A 19,027-nucleotide genomic window follows, 5' to 3' on the forward strand; every position below is an offset into this window, starting at 1 on the left:
CTTTCAAAAAAGGGTTTGTCCTAAATTAATAATCACTGAATGGTGGCCGGTAGAATATAATATAAAGCATCTTAGAATGTCAGGACTGGAGCAAGCTGGCGGGGATCTTGTCCAATCCAGTCATTCTACAGAAAACTGAAGTTTAGAGAGAATCTGATGCCAAGTCATGGTTAGACCTCCAGTTGGCAAGAAAGATGGCACCAGTTGGCTAGAAAGACGATACCAGTTGCCAGGCTCCTAATTTTAAATAGAGTGCCTTTCCCTAAAAAGTAACAGACAACAGAGAGTTTTACTATAAAGATGGAGAACACATGTTACATTGATTCTTTTTATTCATTCATTCATACATCCACTTAGTTATCTAAACCTACATACATTACTTTGTCTTCTGAGCTCCAGCACTGAGCTCCAAGCTGGGTGCAAAGATGACCAAAGTAAGTTATAGTTCCCAAAACAAGAAACTCTCAATGGGATGGCGGGCCTCCTCATAAACTACATCCAATAACCACATTCTATAATCCTGGTCCTTTGTACACTCCCTCCCCACCCCCACCCTTTGAATGAAACTAATCACCCAAATTTCTAATGAAATTAGAAATATTTGCCACCCCACCTACATGCTTTGTGGTCTTAAACTTACATGCTGAAGGAAGTGTGCGTGGATATGCCAAATGACTATAATAACAACAACAAAAAAAAACTTCAGAAAACAACCATTGGGAAGGATGTGAAAAACTGAAATACTTGTAAAATAGTGCAACCAATTGAAAACAGTTAGTAGTTCCACCAAAAGTTAAATAGAGAACTAACCATGTGACCTAGTAATTCCACTCCTAAGCATATGCCTAAAAAAAGTTGAAAACAGGGACTCAAACAGGTACTTGTGTGCCAATGTTCATAGCAATATTATTCACAATAGCTAAAAAGTGGCAGTGACTCAATTGTCTATCAGCAGATGAACAGATGAATAGATAAACAAAATGTGCATATACTCAACCATTGAAAGGAATGAAGTTCTGATACCAGTTACAACATGGATGCACCTTAAAAATATTATGCTCAGTGAAAGAAGCTAGACACAAGAAGACATATTGTATGATTCCAGTTATGTGAGCTAACCAGAATAGACAAATTTATAGAGACAGAAAATAGAATAAAGATTAGCAAAGGTTGAGAGAGGTAGGAGGAAGGAATTATTACATAACAGGTATAAAATTTCTGTTTGGGGGTAACAAAGAATTTTGGAAGCAGATAGTGGTGATAATTGCACAAAATTGTGAATGTAATTAATGACACTAAAGTGTACACTTAAAATGGTTATTCATCTTCTAAGTATCCTTTTCTTACTCTTACTTTTCTTCCATGTTTAGCAGAAGAAAAACCATGCAATAGTGGTCGGCTACTACTCTCACTAAAAATCTGAGCATGCTCTCTTTGATCAGTAATTTCTCTAACCTCTGGAATCCAAGTAGTTCCTACCTGCAAAGTCATTGGGGTCCCCTTTCCCTCCCTACAAACCTCCCCATGGACACACCTTGACATTGACTTTTTGTGGGTAAAGAAATCTTTAATGAGGATTTGAGGTGCAAGAGGAAGACGTTGTGGAGGGCCAGTGCTTGGCCCCAGCTGCCTCATGTGTACATGGCTCCATGCAGGTTCTCCAGTCGGTGCTTCTCCTGCTCCTTGCGAGCCTTATCCTGTTTGTGCTCTTCATAAGTATCATCATCAGTGGGCAGTTCATGGCGGCAGAGGGGGCAGGAATTTGTCTTGCTTAGCCAGGGCAGAATGCAGTTGGAATGGAAGAAGTGATGGCAAGGCATCTCAATGGCAGTCTCCTCCTCCTCCAATTCCAAAAGGCACACGGGGCACTTGAGTTCAGACCCACAGCCCCTCATGACTGTCCTGGGGAGGCTCTCAACCGCAGTCTTGGCAGCAGGTGGAGGCAGGTGGTGATCCCAATCTACTCCCAACCCCAAGTCTTCAAAGTCCACACTGATGAAAAGCGACCTCGCGATCTCCAGCAGGATGTTGGTTCGGGCCTCCCGCTCGGGGGCCGACGGCTCGAAGTCGTGTCCGTCGAAGTAGGACGCCATCTCTGACACAGCAGCCCTCCGACCCCGCCGACATTGACTTTTAACTTCCCCTTGATCAGCTAGCTGGCCCAAAGCCCCTTCCCTCATCATTGGGCATGCACACTCCTCACACTGCGTGCCACCATGCTTCACACCGGGGCTGTTCTCAGGACATTCCTGTTTGCTCCTGCCTTGGGATTTCATGCGCACTGTTTTCTGGTCCAGGATACCCATCTTCTTTGCATGGCAACCCCTACTAATTCTCTTAATTTCAGCTGAGTCCCATCTGGTAGGGCAAACAAGTGCTCCTAACTGCTCTCACAACACCTGACATGTCCCTGTTTTGCAAACAGTTCCCACAGAGCAGTAATTAGGAACTCAGGGACTCTGTCATATTCAGCTGTGTCGCTGTCAAATCATTTGATTTCTCTGTGCTTGAACATATTTATGGATAAAATGGGGATAATACTTATCCATAATAAGGTTGTGGTAAGGATTGTATGTGTTAACATGGATAGAATATTGAACACAGTGTACATATTATTATTGTTATTACTATTACCAGAGGCCCAGCGTGCGATTGAAATCATGCGAAGAGGCACCCCGTGGGCCACCGTGGAAGTCAGGCTGGACCGGTGCCGTGGGTGACCAAGACCCGCACCTAACTTCTGCCCCAGGCACCCCCGCCCCCTTGCCTGTGTTCGCTCTGGGGCTGCCCCAGCCAGCACAGCAGCTCGGCCAGCCCCAGGCCCCCCCAACCCCCCTGCCTGTGTCCTCTCTGGGTTGTCGGAGCCGCCGTGCTGGCTCGGGCAGGCCCCCCTGTCTCTGTCTCCGTCTCCGCTCCAGGCCCCACCTGCACGCGCAACCTCCTCCTGTTTAGTTGTGACCCGTTATGGCGTCCCAGCCTAATTTGCATATTAATATATACATATATATTTATTATTATTTTACTCCAGTCTTTATGAATGCTATTTAGTTATCTTTATTCTGTCTTATACTGTAAAAGTCTAGCATGTGCCTGGTATAAAGAAATGCTACATAATGACTACATTATTTATTAACTATATATTTTTTTAAATAAATCTTTATTGTTCAGATTATTACAGTTGTTCCTCTTTTTTCCCCCTCATAGCTCCCCTCCACCCAGTTCCCACCTCACCCTCTGCCCTTACCCCCCCACTGTCCTCATCCATAGGTATACGATTTTTGTCCAGTCTCTTCCCACACCCGCCACACCCCTTTCCCCCATGTCTATTATGACCAATGCACTTCTCTGGATTTTGGATACTGGAGGACTACAAGAACATAGTAGATAAATATTTTGTATTTCAAACAGCTGTCATTGGTAAAGGATACACCAGTTTAAATATAAAACTATTTTTAATAAACATATTTCAAAATGACCAATGAGAAATGGAAAACTAAATAAAAATATGGGATAAAACAATAAAGTTGAAAAGTATGGCATCCTATTTCACTTTTATGATTTTAAGAAAATTCTGGCAATACTTACTGTTGATTTTTAAAAAGTGTTAATAGGCATAAAAATGAGGCATAAGCAAAGCCTAACACCTATTCCAGACCCTTGGAAGACCCAATAAGCCAATCACAATTTTCACTCACCTTTCCCTTTCAGAAAACACTCCAGGTGTAATTCAATACAGTTTTAAAACAGACTCCTAAAATGTTCTCTTTATAGAGGGAGACGAGTTCATTCTATACCCAGTAAAACTCAGGAACAAAGTGCATATGTCTTCAACTATAGACACAGCCTCACACCTGGAGCCACCTGATCTCTATCTGCCCCAGGACAATGGGGCAACTCTCTGACCATGCTCAGCTCACTCAGCATCAAGTTAGCCTCTGACTTTTGTAACCCAATTCCAGTGCTGTCAGCTTTTGCCTCTTTCCTGACACCAAGTCCCTCTGTTATATCCAGGTTCCTCTGGGCCTAACTACCTTCCCTGTCTCCATACCACCAAAGCACATGACTTGTCAGTTCCCTCTTGGGGAGGAGGTGCTGGCTATTGGGTTTGTATTGCTTGGCTCACTGATCTCAAAGTTAATGCTTGTCCTAACGCCACTCCCAAGCTTCCTGCCTAGGAGTAAGCCATGCAACCTGTATGAGCCTCAATTTTCACATCAGAAAAATGAGGATATTCTTACCTATTCCTCAGAGCTGTTTTACAGATTACATGGACCAGTGTGTGTGAAGGATGGTGTCAGGGACTTAACAGGTGCTCAGGAAGTAATAGCAAGTGGTAGCGAGTTTTCCTTCCCAATCATGTCAAAACTGTGACAGATGCACTCAAATAATTGTTTCACTTTTATAAGGGATCCTAAATTTAACAAGCTGATTTATAAACGACTGTGCAATTAAAGTTACAAAAGCCAGGTGGCACAGTACAAAGATTGTGTGGTCTGGGAGTTCAGAGACAGATGTATTTTGTTTCTTGAGTCACCGGTATGTAAGTAACTTTAATCAAATCAGTTAATCTCTCAAACCATTGCTGTTGTCATCCATACACAACAGGTTAGTTAGATAATGTTTCAAGTCCTTCCTAGCTCTAAATTTTTGATCTTTATGAAAAACTAGAGGCCTGGTGCACAGATTCATGTACTGGTGGGGTCCCTCGACCTGGCCTGTGGGGATCGGGCTGAAACTGGCTCTCTGACATCCCCTCAGGGGTCCCAGATTATGAGAGAGCACAGGCCAGGCTGAGGGACCCCACCGGTACATGATCGATCGGGGCTGGGGAGGAACTGTGGGAGGGCTCCAAGGCATGTCCAGCCATCTTGCCCAGTCCTGATCAACTGGACCCCAGTAGCAAGCTAACCTACCAGTTGGAGCATCTGCCCCCTGGTGGTCAGTGCACATGATAGCAACTGGTTGAAGAGTCGACCAGTTGGAAGGACAATTAGCATATTAGGCTTTTATATATATAGATAAACAGTCTTCATATAGTAACAAATATTACCTTCAACTAGGCCCTCACTGACAGTTAGTTTAATGACATGGTTTTAGGTCTTCTCTCCTGCACATAGCAAGAGCATAGTGGGTACCTGGTGTGTATAAGTGGGGAAATATGATAGTTTGAGTCCAAGGAATCTCTAATACACTGGATCTCAAAGTATGGCTTCAAGATCAGCCTCATCTACATCACCTGGGAACTTACTATAAATGCCAAATTGTAAGTCTTACCCCAGACCGACTGAAATAGAAACTTAGAATGAGCTCAGCAACCTATGTTTTTACAAGCCCTGCAGGTGATTCTGATGTTCTATAGAGCAGGAGAACCATGGCTCTAATCTCTAATCTATGAAAGCACTGACACAAACACACAAACACATGCATGCATGCACACGTGCGCGCGCGCGCACGCACACACACACACACACCCCTTTACTTTGAATTGAGAAGATAGATAGAATAAGGACATATATTGTACCTTATTGACTTGTCCTTAATAATTTCTTGATTTTTTAAAAAATAAAAAAAAAACACCTCAGAATTGCCTAGTGATCAACTTCATTTCCAGTAGATTATTCTATTTTAAAGGAGAAATGTACACCCAGTAAAAGATTAACAAAGTTGCTAAGGAAAAATAAACATTGATTGCTAAGGGAGAAGAAGGCTACTTAACGTATTATCTTTTTTTGGGTGAATAATCACTCCCTTTGCATGCAGCTCACTCCAAACATCTTACAGTTTAATATAGTAAGGATGCCTCCAAATAGGGGTTTAATTCATTGATTTTCCTTCTGATTTTCATTATCTACTTAAGCACAAAATGCATTCATTGTGGCTTCAAAGACTGAACTCAGTTGATCAAATTGCGGTATTTGAAGAAGGTATCAAACACAAGTGGACACCACCAGTCTCTTTATCAGTGCAGAAGAGCATGATGCCAACATGTGGTGAGACCTCAAACCAAAGAGTCTTAAGAAGACTCACACATAACTTAGCACCGGATGAACCTAGAAACCAATAACTATTTGCAATCATGGGTCAAGGGATTTGTCTATGTAAAGCCCTACATGGCTCTCCCTTACCCCCCAACAATAACCTCTGTAATGAGGTCTCTGAGTCTCATCTCCCACCTCACATCCTATCTGCTCTCTTTCCAGATTTCATGTGGGAGTCACATGCTCTAGGCAGCCTTCCTGTCCACATCCTCCTCCTCATGCATTGCTCCTAAGTCCTGCACTCCAATGGTATCTGTAACACATTGTTACTCCAATCAGTGTATATGCCTGCCCTTCCCTATTGGGATGGTAAGCAACTTGGAATCATTTTTCTTTAAATCCAAATAGCAGCTTGATAGGTTCTTGTAAGTATCTGTTGAGGGAAACAATTTTACTTTCTGGTCACACCTTTCTTTTTCCTGCAGCTAGTTTACCCCCAAAGTAGCAGCCTTGTAAGAAGGTAAAAAAAAAATAACCAACATTGTTTTCCTATTGATATCATTATCTAAGGGAAAAGTCATGGATGAAAGCAAAAGGTTCCTCCTATTGTGTTTTCTCAGCTACCTACAGAATGAATAATTTTTAGAGGAAGCCTGTTAAAAAGCTTGTGAACAGAAGTTAAATTAGATTTCCAATTATTTTTTCACAAAGGGGTTGTAATTAGAGTTCATATCACTTTTTAAACCTATAGATGTCTACCAGAGATTAAGATCTATTAGGGAAAAAACATGAACTGAGAAAAAAGTGAAAACAAAAGTCCACATATATAAAGAGTGATTGAGAATCATTGAAAAAAATGCAGAGCAAGCAATCAGGAGCTCCCTGTGAGTCAGGAAACAGAGAGGTTTTACTTCTCCTACTCAGGGCCAATGGGACCACCGCTCAGCCCTGTGTCCTTTTAGATTTCATTTTCCATCCAGCCTTATGATCCCCAAGTAAATGCCAACAAGATACTAGAGGCAATCATGATGCTGGGAGAATGGGAATGGAAAAAGAGCTTTGGGGGAACATTTCCAGAGTGTGGGAGATGGTTTGCAGAAAAATGTAGTGTCCTTAGACACCTGAGAAAGAAACACATTTGAAAGATGCAAATGAGAGAATCTAGGTTGGCTTCAGAACCGACTTCTCTGAGTTCAAGGAAAAGGAGTTAATGTATACATGATCAGGACTAGATAATTTGTTATTGCCAAGAAAAAGTTGCCATAGAAACAAGGTGGATCAGAACTAAATTCAAAGCCTTCAGACAAGAATTAGATAAATTAGGCCATAGTTGAACCTTACAACAAACTTTGAGAACAAAGAAACAGAAGGAACTCAGTAGCAACTAGAAGGGAGATTGAGTTCAGGCCAAGCTTTCTGCAGTTTGAATATTGCTTAGCTGAGATCCAGCTGATGTACTGTGTGCCCGTACCACCTAGCAAGGCAGGAGAATTCATTCCATTCAGCCACCTAGATTTGTCATCCCATCTGTTCTCACCTCTGCTGGCTGTACACACCAAATGTCAAGGCTGGCTGCAGTGGAACAAGAAAGTGAATATAAATAGTGGAATGCTGGGAACTGCTATTCAGAGATGCTGGGAGGAAACCAAAACCCCATTTTTACCTTAAAAGAGGGTGGTGGGTGTGGTGGTCACTTGAAGAAGAGAGCAATTACTTTAATGATTTATGTTTTTATTACAGAAAAAGTACATCCTATTAAAGAAAATGTGGAGAGTTCTGAATAGTCAAAGGAAGAAAGAAAAACAAAACCCACTGTTCCATGAGTCAAATATAATAACTGGGTATATTTTAGTGCGTTTCCTTTTAGTCTCGTTTGTTATGCAGATGAATTTTACAATACTGTTAAAAATATTGTTGAAATCAATGTTTAACATTATGTGTCATCACTTTTCATGGTTTACATACAATTGATATAGCCACATCACTTCTAATGAATAAATTAAGCATATTTATGTTACTATATCTCTATAATTGAATAACACTGTGGGGTATGAGAAAAAGATAAAATATTTAAAGACCACTGAAAGAGAATGATACATGACTTTGAAAGAATATTTCAAAGTAATTAAGTAGACCAGGACATGGGGTTTCAGAGAGAAGGAACATAGGGAATTTTGGACAGGTAGAAAACAAAAGTATTTTTAAAATTAAGAACAAGTATTTATTCAGAGGAAGATGACAATTCAGATGCATTTATACTTGGTCATGTGGTTTATTTTATTATTGTTATTGTTGTTGTCATTGAAATTCCTACAAATTTATAAATATTTCTGCAGAGTAGATTAAATGAGCTAAAATTACTCTGTAAAAACAAATAAATATTATTAATATTTCTTATTGCTTTCTTTTTTTCCTTATTGCTTTCTAAAAGCCTTACAGTAATGTCCAGGGGTCGGCAAAAGTAGGTTTATAGTTGCAATATGAATAATACAATAATTAATTAATACTACAAGAACAAACGCTACTAGTATTTCACGAACTCACAACTGTAAACCTACTTTTGCCTACCCTTGTATAGTCCAAACTACATTTGTAATTGTGCCTATTTTACTATAATCAGGCCACTTTAGCCATTGTCACTTAAACACCCTTTGCTAATTTGATTGGTAACAATTGATACCACATTCCCCCCTGTAGTAGTCAGCTTTAACATTATTTTAATATTTTCTAACTAACTAGAGTTCTTCCCATATTAATTATTGATTCAAAACCATTAAAAATTTGGCTGCCAATGTGTTATTATTATTATTTTTTGAAAATCAATATACAGGAGCTCTTCATATGACTAATGTATCATGCTTTTTCAAAGTCATCTTTGCTGCAAATAGCCTCCTCAGTGTCTTAATCTTGGTAGTTGATACACTGACATTTTACCTTCTTATGTAGTCATGCCCACTTTATAGTTTAGAAAGAAACAATTTGGTCCTTTCTCAAGATGCTTACCTGACAATTTATATTGTATTACCTTGCATGTGAAATTGGGGAAGGAATTAATCATTCATTATGTCACATGAGGGTCAAGAGCAGACATTAGCCATTGAGCTGATTGAGCTAAATGGGATAAAGAGTTGATAACTTCTTCCCTAAGGCAAATATTCTACATGGGTTTCTAATTCTAAAAATAGGACACACATAACATTGCCTATACAAACAACCTAGTCCATTCTCATTTTTTCATCTCTAAAAAAATAGTGTAAAAAACATTTGTCATTGGTAGTCTGTGCTGCTTTGAGTAGCACTTATGAATACATAACACCACATGAAGGAGTCCTGCAAAGTTTTAGATGTTCCACTTCTTTGCTTACTTATGTTACCAGAGCTCTGATTGCATTAGGTATTCTTTCTTTCACCCTGGAGAAACATACATCTGTTTGTGCTGACATCTGTTCTCCTTTGTGGGTTCTGAGGAAACATTTATTTCTTTTTTGCTTTTCTTCCTGTTTTAGCAATGTCTGCTTCTCATCTTAATAAATCACCTTTGCTTGGCAATAAGTTAATAGAGTGAGAATGCATAGCTAAAGAGGGGATGTGTAGCACAGAATGTAGAATTCGGACAACTTTCTTGGCTCATTGCAGGGCATCTGCCAGACAGTACAAAACTGGGCTCATGGTGTACAGGCTTCCTTTTTTCAAGAACGTTATAAATTATAACATCAAGGTCATTAGTTTCCTACCATGTTAAACACAGAGGAACAGAAATGATGTATGAGTTAGGAAAGGCTCTGCTTTTGGGGTTGTAATTCCCAGTTTTGGGTCCTGCTACATCCTTGAGTTACCTGTCCCTTCCTCCCTGAAAGTTACTTTTCCTTCTGGAGTGTGGTGCCCGGGCGCCCTTTCAGAGGCACGCAGGGCCAGCACAATGACAGGAGAGGGTGTGAGGCAAGAGGCTCTATTTCACATGCTTAGGACAGAACTGATTTTTCTTCTCCACAGGCTCCTGGACTCCTGAGATGTGGCTCACATATCCTGATTAATTTTGTGGCCCACTCAGGGCTGATTTGACTAATGAGGTGAAAGGATCTTCTTTTTTTTTTTTTTTTTTAAAAAAGACCATGATATCAACCGCTTATGATTGCTTTAAGGATGGAATCTTGACTGGGAGAAGATATTCATAATTCATGTAAAAGACTTGTGTCCAAAATACACAAAAAACTCTCACAAATCAATAACACATGAACAGTGCATTAACAAATATGCAGGAGAACTGAGCAGGCACTTCACAAAAGGAAATATCCCAATGGGCAACAAACACTAAAAAAGGCGCTCAATGTTATTGCTCAGCAAGGAAATACACACTCAAACCATAAAGGAAACCCCCCAGAAAATCACCAGACTGATTTGAATGAAGAAGACTAAGTAGAGTAAGTACTGACATGGAAGTGGGCATGTAGAACTCACATACATCACTGGAGGGAGTGTGACTGGTGCAACCACTTTGCAGAACTATTTGGCACTATGTATTAAAGCTAATCATAACATTAACTGTGTGATCCCGTCATTCCATTCTGAGGTACACCGTACATCCAAGAAAAATGAGTGCATACTTTTACCAAAATACTGGAAACAATCCAAATGTTCATCAACAAGAGAATAGATAAGTAAATAGTGGTGTATTTATGCAATGGAACACCACAGAGCAGGAATTAGCCACTGTGGCCCACAGGCCAAATCCTAGCAAATGACAGTTGTTGGAATATGGCCATGCTCATCATTTACATAGTGTCTACAGCAGCTTTTGTACTGCAAAGGCACAATTGAGCAGTTGAGACAGAGATCATATCACCCACAAAGCCATTTAAAAAACCTAACTGGCCCTTTATAAAAAAATTTGCCAACTCCTGCTTTGAGCAATAACTAGGAATAGACTACTGCTACAGAGAGCACGGGACACAGCTCACCAATATTATGTTGAATGAAAGAAGTCAGACAAAAAAGTGCACATATTGCAGAATTCCACTACAGTCCCTGAACAGGCAAAACTGACTGATGGTGTTAGAAATACGTATAATAGTTATTATATCTGGGGGATACACGCTGAGAAGGGTACAAGGGGGCCTTTAAGGGTTCTGGAAATGTTCTATATCTTGATCTTTAGTGCTAGCTACAGAAATGTGTTCATCCATAAAAGTTAATTGAGCCGTACACACAAGTTAGTGCACTTTACCTTTTTATAGGTCAATTAAAAAAAAGAATAGAAATGAATTTGCTGCCGTTTGAATGGGTGGATTGGCTGAAACTCATATGTGTTAAAAGATAAAAACCTGTGAAAGACAAAAACCTGTTCTTCTGTGTGACTGTGGGAGAAGCTGAAACCTCAGGGGTTTGGTTTGTTGTGATTGAGGTATACATGACTTATAACATTGTATTAGTTTCAGCTGGACAACATAATGATTTGATATCTGTATATATATTGCAAAATGATCAGCAAAATAATAATTCTAGCAAATATCCATCAACATACATAGCAACACATTTTTTCTTGTGATGCTAACTATTAAGATTTACTCTAGTAGCGACTTTCAAATATGCAATATAGTACTATTAAGTACTAGAGGACCGATGCATGTAAATTTGTGCAAGAGTAGGCCTTCCTTCCTCCGACTGTCAGCACCGGCTTCCCTCTGGCACCCGGAACCCTGCTGCTTCCCTCCTCTGGCCACCCACAGGCACCCGGGGCCTGAGCTGGCTTCCCTCCAGCTTTGTCAGGAAGGACTTCTGGAATGATATCCAGTCTAATTAGCATATTACCCTTTTATTATTATAGATAGTTTGTATATGAAACTTCAGTTTTCATAACTGAAACTGTGACTGGCTGATTTTATTTCACTTTAAATTTATAATGATGTTATAATACATGAGATAATAAGAACTTTTGCTAAAAAAAGAATGTCATCCACTAAAAAGAAAGCCTTTTTTTTCAGAAATGCTTTTCTTTCTTCTTCACTGACCTTCTGTTTGGCCACACATTTATTTTATGCCATTTCTTACTTCTAATAATGCATTACCAGTTTTGTACTTCCTTATTCACCTACATCTGTCTCTTTTTTTCTTGAATATTTATAGTAAATTGCTTGCATAACCCTTGGGTCTACATTAATTTATCTTTGAATGTTTTTCATTTTCCCTTTGTGTCCTTTAACTCCATTGATTTACCCTATTTGATATTTCTTCATTATTCTAAAATTCACTTGGCTGCTGCTCAACACTCTTATTTTCCCCCTTTTGGTTGTCCCTGTGTCCTAATTACCAATCTAAACTAGGTTATGAGAACTCTTGCACAGAGGGTCCCTGACCCATACATTAAAATCATACTGTATGGATCACTCGAGCTCAGACAAAGATTGATTTCTTTCCAGCTCTCTCTTTTACATGGTGCATAATTTACTAATCTTGTGCCCTGCCTGCAAACCTACAGTAGTACATGATTTATTCATCTCATGCCATTTATTTCTAGATAACTAAAATCATTGGTAACTAGTAGCCTTTTCTATTAGAATAAATGAAAAGCAATAAGACAATATCAATGGAGTAGCTGGTAATCAACATGATAATGAAAGATTAAGGCTTCTTCCTTTACAGCATCCCAAGCACTTTGCAATTCGATCTCCACTGATCTTCATAACATTGCTGTTGCAACTGGAAAATTGCTAAATCTTTGTTACAGACAGAAGATGAGAACAAGAGAAAGTACTTGACTTTTCCATGGTTCCCTCAGCTTGCCACCAAACTTGCATAGAAGAAACAGGACACTGCATTTAAGAAGCAGGACATTTGATCAGGAGGTTTAAAGTTGTGCTGTTGTATCTTAGTTCAGAACAAAAAGGAGTGATTAAAGCTAGTATGCTCTCAGAGCCCCAACTTGAGATGGGGCTCTGTCTTGAGAAGCACTAACTCCAGTGCTCAGAGAAACCTTAAATATCTATATTTCCAGGACTGGAGAATCACTCTCTCTTTAACATGGCCACCGTACCTTAGGATGAAGCAGCTCAGAACACACTGGTGAAAGAGCCCTCTTGATTTCTCACAAAATCAAATAATTTAGGGTTTGACTGAATCATTGACGCCATTAACCTAATCAATCTCCCCACTCATATTAAATCATCTCCACCCATTTGCACTTACTCTGAGACCACCGACACTATCTTTACATGCTCATCTGTACCAAAGAGCTACACTGCACATAGAGCACTTTAAACAATCGGACACAGCTTGTGTACACACCTGGGACTTCTGTCTTCTGGATCCAATACAGCAATTTCTTGTGCCATTCTTGAAGCACCTAGTTTTTGAGACCTCACCCAACCTTGGTCCCTCTCTTTTCCATGAGCTTCACCTGTCTTTCATTCCCTATTAATCTGAGGGCATAAAACTACAATCTTCCAACTATGGATTGACCAGCATAAGTGTCCATTCTCTCATTGGAAATAATTAATGCCATCCCAGAATTTGTAGTTCTAGGCAACCTGTCTCCTTGTCGGCTAATAGCAGCTTGCTCTTTTAACAAGGCCAAGTTCTTTTCAACCACTGCTTAGCACTCATGTGTGCTCCTTATATACATCCAAATTGACAGCCCCTATCAGATTAGGGCTCAGAAAAAGTCACTGGTGTTAGCTCTCTAAACTTCATTCAATCCAATCCTTTTTGCCTGGATATGCTATCTCTTGTGCCTTCATTAAGATTTCTGTAGACCTATCATATGTAGATCCATACATATTATATGGTGAAGAGGCTTGGAAATGAATGAAATTTGGTCATAAGAGTGTACATTAGCCCATTTGTTTAGCCTCTAAAATTAAGATATTTTTCCTTAGAGCAGGGCTTGTCAAACTTTTACTCTATAGAGCCAGAGAGCAATAGCTACGCAATTCCAGTTTTATAGGCTATATTGTCTCTGTTGCAACTATTCAACTCTCCTGTTGAAGTGTGAAAGCCATAGATAATATGTAAATGAATAACAGGCTGTGATTCAATAAAACTTTATTTACCGAAACAAGCAGTGGGCAGAATTCGGCCCATGAGCCACAGTTTGGTGATCCGTGTATTTGAGTATTTGCAAGCATTATGTGATGATTATTTTCTCATTATCCTTAAACTGTGCATGAAAATGGTGTATTATTAATGTATTTCAGAGATAGAGGAATTAGTAACACAGAAAATGCACTGTTGTGGTAATCTTCCTATTCATCTCTCTACTCAGCAAATGGACTCTATGAGATACACTTCTTTATTTGGACAAAAGATTTCACTAATAGCTCACTGCTTTCATTTGTCATCTGGTGGCTACCTTTGTCACGTAGATTTGATGATAATGCTCCCATAAAGCTATAATCTAGCAAAAACCTTTATTATCATTAACTCTTATGCTCGAGTGCTAGGGGCTGCTGCTTGACTGTGTGTGCAATTGTCGCGGCCGCATAAACAACGGGTCACTGTCTGTCCAAAGCGTTCACGTGAAGGGGGAGCAGTGTTTGCCACACTAAATTATGCCTCCTTGGGACATTGATTATTTTGTGCTGATTAATTTTAAGACCCAGAAGGCTCAGAAAGAACCTTTGACCTTTCCTTTAACTGCATAAAAGAAATTAAGACAGAAGGCTCATGCCAGAAAGGAGCTATCACCAGAGATGACTACAGTTTAATCTAAACTGGGTCTGGGAGATGGGGGAAAACTCAGCAAGGCCCATTTGACCTGAGTCTTCTTCATGTCCCATCCTCTATAGATGTCCCAGCCAACATTTTTTTTTTTTCAGTAATCATGAACTTTTTTTCATCTCCCTGTGATACCGTCTTACTAACCCTTGGAGTCCCAGACCTCTACCTCCTTCTCCTTAGTCCAGAATGACATATATACCTCATTTGGTCTTCCTGTCTTTGGAGTTCTTCCTGCTCAGGTAAATTCCCTGTGCATACATATTAAAACTTGATTTTCTCCTGTTAATCTGCCTTACATCATTTTAAATATTCAGAGGGCCAGAGGCACCAAGAGAAGAAGGGGGAACTTTTCCCCTCTCTCCCACACATAAATAACCCAGCCTCCTAAAAAGCAAAACAAAACAAAGAAGGCCCATCAACTCCACATTTTCATCACTAACAAAATCACTTACAGACTTCATTCCTGTGTAATGTATACATTTTCTATATGGAGCTTGTGCCACAGTACTGTGTAGTTTCATGGTTTTTGCTGTTTGGGATTCCTTCCTCCCAGACCACTATCTTCTTAGGATCAAGGAAAGGATCCCTGAAGCATGTGTATGTGCCCTTCATGCTAATCTACAAACACATTCTGAGCACGTGCTCTGTGCTCCATGCCACGAGAGATGCTAGGAGCTCAGAAATGATAAACTAGGCCCTCAAGGAGCTCAGGCTGTAATGACTAAATGCACAGAAAGACAAATCTCTTGGTTTTACCCCCTAGCAAAATCCTCTTTTTCTTTTCTTCTTCAACTCAGGCATCCCCCCATCATTAATATACTTTGGAATTTTCCGTTCTCCACCGAGTTACCTTCCTTAGCATTTTAATCTAGAGCATTTGTTCTTTGAATGTCATGCAGTGTGACAAATTAGTTCTCTTAGTTTTACCAAAGCACTTAATAAGCTGCTTCTCTTATGCACCACTATTCTCCCCAGGTGTTCGCATAGTGACAGTGTAACAGTTTTCCTTTTTTCCAAAGTCTCCTAATGTTTCATTCAAGAATATTCACAAAACAATTAAAAAATGGCAAAAGCAGGTCTACATGACCCTGGCTCTGCCTTCCATGGTGTTGTAAGTACGAGGGAATTTGCTCAAATTGGTCTGACTGACTTATCTGGATAATGAGTAGCGGAATCAGAACTGTCAGGTGGTGGATGGCCTTCCTATAGGACCACAGAGGTTGACAAGTTGTACACTCTGGCCTCCTCCAACCCAACCATGCTCAGGTATAAAGAATGAGGGATAACATAAAATAACATTAAGCTAAATTAAAATAGCACACCCATTTTCACAAGAAAATACACAAAATAAACAGTCAAAGGACAAATTTCTTATGGTGCAGTCTCTTAACATCAAGAACATTCAGTACTTATTATATCTTTGAGGTCTGGACATAGTCTCAGTAGAGAAAAATGACACAATCCCAGAGGAAGTCTGTAAGTCCCACTCTTTTCAACTCTCTACTCTCTGGGTCTTTGTTAAATGGCCCAAATCAAACATGGTTCAAGTGTCCTCACTGGAGAGTCTTATAAGCTACCTATGCAAATTCAGTGTCCTGAAAACTCTCCTGGCCTCACTGCCATTCTCTTTCACTCTTGTAGACATTTTGGTCGTTCTTAAACTGGCATTTCCTGCCAGTTTCAAATCAGTATATCCATCTGAAAACACGAAAATTCAGTCAGAATGTGAAGATATCAAAGAGTTAATACTTATGGGGAAAAGTCAGTGCCCAAGAGGAACGAACTCCATCCCCTTTTCAATTTCTCTGTCTTCTGGCTAACTTTCTGAACAGATTTAATCACTCTGGCAGTATCAGTCACAATCAGGATCTCTCCCCCAGGCAGGCAGGGAGCTGCCGCTGGGCTCTGAGACTGGGGCTCAGCCAGCAGCCACCTCACAAACCCATCACTCAGTCCCACCGGCTTGGTCCCTCTGGCACCCTTCAGAGGCTGCATTACTGGCATGAATAAATTCCAGGAGCCCAAGTTAACAAGGGCCATCAGTGAAATTTATGGTGAAAGCCATCAAGTGTGAGGGTTTGATTTCCATGCAAGGAATATGGGTTGCTTTTGGTCTAGTCTTCCTCGGCCTGGGAAAGGCAGGCTAGGGTTTCAATAAACGCTGTTGTCCTTCTATGTTACTGTGTTCTGGTTGTGAACCACGTGTCTGTCTGTGTTTGCTTCCAGAGCACTCATTATTTCTTATTCTTTTGGGGGAAGCAACAGGGATTTTGCAGAAATTAGCATTTCCGTCTCTTGCCTGCCAAAGCAGGAGTGCCAAAGCTCCGTTAATCAGCCCTGTGTCACAAAATAACTTGAGGCCTTGACGTTGACAGTTCATCCCCAGAGGTCCCGCCTGCCCAACTTTAAGTCTTCACTCCTCACTCAGTTCCCTTCACTTGGAAGCAAAAGTGAGAGTTTTCATTTTCTCTGGATCTGAGAACCCAGGGAGAGCTCACGCAGGCATCTCCAGCAGCATCAAGGTGCGCTCAGCACAGACGGCTCTTCCAACCATGTGGTCTGTCTGTAGTGCTCTCCAGGTCTCCAGAGAGTGCAAATCTGATGCAAGGACCAAGGCTCTCAGCCCAGCCTGGCATCTCTCCCAATGGCTTTATTTTATTTTAATTTTATGGGCATGTAAGGGTACACTTTCTTACATGCCAACCCTTTCTAGTTTTCCTTTGTAATTGGTTGCAGAAGAGTCAGTCTTATCTTTATCTTCTTTGCATCTGTTGACATCAGGTTCTATATATTTTTTTGCTCTCATGTTAAGTGCTCATCAGCTTCACAATTATAATTGTTTTGATATTCAAGAGGCACCCCCACCCCAGTTCTGGTATTCCAATATTTCAGAATTATGTTTCCCCATCCTTTGTATAGCTTTCAGGTCTTCTAAATACCACATCTAGCATTTCATCAATTAGTGAAATTTCAGAGTGACAAGATTTTGGAGATGCAGAGCATTTTTAAGTATTTCCAGGTCTTTGCCTGCTTCTTTCTGGCCCAGATCGACCTGTGAGCTGATCCTGCATTCATATGTGGAAGCTGAGCTATTTCGTTCGTGGAAATTTTATTGTACAATAAATGAGATATGGAAATTTACAACAGCATCAAATGAGGCAGTTTTATTAAATTGAAAGCTGCTGCTTTTCTATTAAAAGTCAGATTACAAAAGTTGCCTCCTACCCTGTGGTAAATATGTTTGTTAAAACTTAAACTCGGGCCCTGGCAGGTGTGCCTCATTTGGTTGGGCATCATCCAGAGCACCAAAAGGTTGCCTGTTCCATTCCGTGCCAAGGGCACATGCCTGGGTTTCGGGCTCAATCCCCAGTAGGGGGCGTGCAGGAGGCAGACTATTGATGTTTCTCACATTGATGTTTCTCTCTCTCTCTCCCTCTCCCTTCTACTCTCTCTAAAAATCAATTAAAATATTTTTAGAAACAGTTAAACTTGGTTAAATCTTCATGAAAGGCCAAACTATATAATGTGTGTGATGATTGACTTAAACTCAGGCTTCCCTGGGAAAGAACAAGTGCCTGGAAGTGGCGTCAGTGTCTGCTTCGTTTACTACCACATCCTTGAGGCCGAGGGCAGGAGTTGGGACATTGTCGATGTGTAACAACTATTTTTTTTTCCTGAAAAATTTTATTTGTTCACTTTATTATATTTATTTGACAGTAACTCCCACATCACTAAATGGTATAATTTAATGAAGTGCGATTTTTCCCTTTTCTCTTTGGAGACCATGTGGCCTTTGCCCATTGGACTCTGCTTCCTTGGTAGTGCAAGGAGCTTCTTTGCTCCATGCCCCCTTATTGGGCAGCCTGGTGAGAAGTGGCTCCCACCTGCCTGAGCCTCTCATGAAGCTGGTCTTGTGGATGGAAGCTACTCTGATCCAGCGTCTATCCCATGCCCAAGGAGGGTGACACTTTGTGACCTTAACTTTGTGTTCCGTTACCATGTAGGGAAGGAAAACACTGCAGTCTTCAAAAAAGCTGATTACTCACAACACCCAGGTCCCATGGTACTGTTAGGGACCCACAGGAGGTTTAACATTTTAATTTTTTTTTAAATCAGAAGGAAAAATAAATACCATCATAAGAAATAGATCATAGTGGATTCCACCTGGATTATATTTGTCTTTACTCCAATGCAGTTGTAAAATATAATTGTATATGTTATATACATTTATTTGTATATTTTATATAACATATATGTGTTTATATGTGTGTTTATATATGTTTTCTATATACATGTGTGTGTTTTTAATGGAGGATGGGGCTTACAAAGGTAAAAGT

At 40.2% G+C, this 19,027-nt stretch overlaps 1 protein-coding gene and 1 pseudogene across 2 annotated transcripts in view; both read right to left on the reverse strand.

Annotated features, from left to right (window-relative positions):
- Positions 1–19,027, reverse strand: part of GPC6 (glypican 6) — a 1,116,910-nt gene that overhangs the window by 211,475 nt on the left and 886,408 nt on the right. The gene's annotated exons all lie outside the window — the stretch shown is intronic.
- On the reverse strand, positions 1,547–2,110 carry LOC139004959 (E3 ubiquitin-protein ligase RNF181 pseudogene; annotated as a pseudogene).

This window comes from Myotis yumanensis, unplaced genomic scaffold, assembly GCF_028538775.1.
Source record: "Myotis yumanensis isolate MYYU_CA2020_CCGP unplaced genomic scaffold, mMyoYum1.0.hap1 SCAF_3, whole genome shotgun sequence".
Classification (NCBI taxonomy): Eukaryota; Metazoa; Chordata; class Mammalia; order Chiroptera; family Vespertilionidae; genus Myotis; species Myotis yumanensis.